The following is a 722-nucleotide window of genomic DNA, read 5'->3' as shown; positions in this document are numbered from 1 at the left end:
ATAAAATCAAAGATTTAATTTTAACGACAATCTGGAAAAAGTACATTGAACTTGGATTTAAATTTGATTTGAATACAAGTCGGACTTTTTTACCTACTCCACCTACTAATGAAATTGAAGGTATAATTATTTAAACAATATAAAACTGAATTAAAATTATTTTTTTATTAACATATTTAGATACCACTCAAAATCTAATAAATTTGATAGATCATACCAATGAAGCAAATATGCTACAAATGGTTCAACAGCATGGTAATTTTTTCTTAATACATTACTGTATTAAAAACTTAATTTAATATAAATGAGTTTTAAATTGAGTTAATAACCATTTAAATATTTTTAGATATTTCACAAAATCCTTCAATAAATTTAATACAACATATAAATGAAGTAAATGTGATTAAAAATGTTCTACAAGAATGTAAAGTTTTGATTATATACTATTGAAAATATAATTATAATTTATGATTTAGCTAAAAGCCATTTTAATATTTTTAGATATCGCACAGTACTCTTTTATAAATTTGATGCAATCTACCAATGAAGTAAATAAACAAGATGGCATTATAAAGGAAGGTGATTATTTTATAATACACTAGAGTACACTAATTGTAGACAAAAATATGCGAACAAATTGAAACTTCAGGTTTTTTATCATTCCAAAATAATTACATTATATTCCTTATTTTAAAAAGTTTACAAAATGTATTTATTTATAT

The 722-nt window shown here is 21.3% G+C and overlaps 1 long non-coding RNA gene across 1 annotated transcript; it reads left to right on the top strand.

Annotated features, from left to right (window-relative positions):
- LOC126910185 (uncharacterized) lies at positions 1-634 on the top strand. The gene is made up of 4 exons (XR_007705205.1): positions 1-120; positions 181-255; positions 347-424; positions 502-634. It is a non-coding gene; the product is annotated as an uncharacterized LOC126910185 (long non-coding RNA).
- Positions 635-722: the final 88 nt, after the last annotated feature.

Source organism: Daktulosphaira vitifoliae, unplaced genomic scaffold, assembly GCF_025091365.1.
Source record: "Daktulosphaira vitifoliae isolate Bord-2020 unplaced genomic scaffold, ASM2509136v1 Scaffold_6138, whole genome shotgun sequence".
NCBI lineage: Eukaryota > Metazoa > Arthropoda > Insecta > Hemiptera > Phylloxeridae > Daktulosphaira > Daktulosphaira vitifoliae.
Note: the sequence above shows the minus strand (reverse complement) of the source record. Positions and strands in the feature narration are given on the sequence as shown.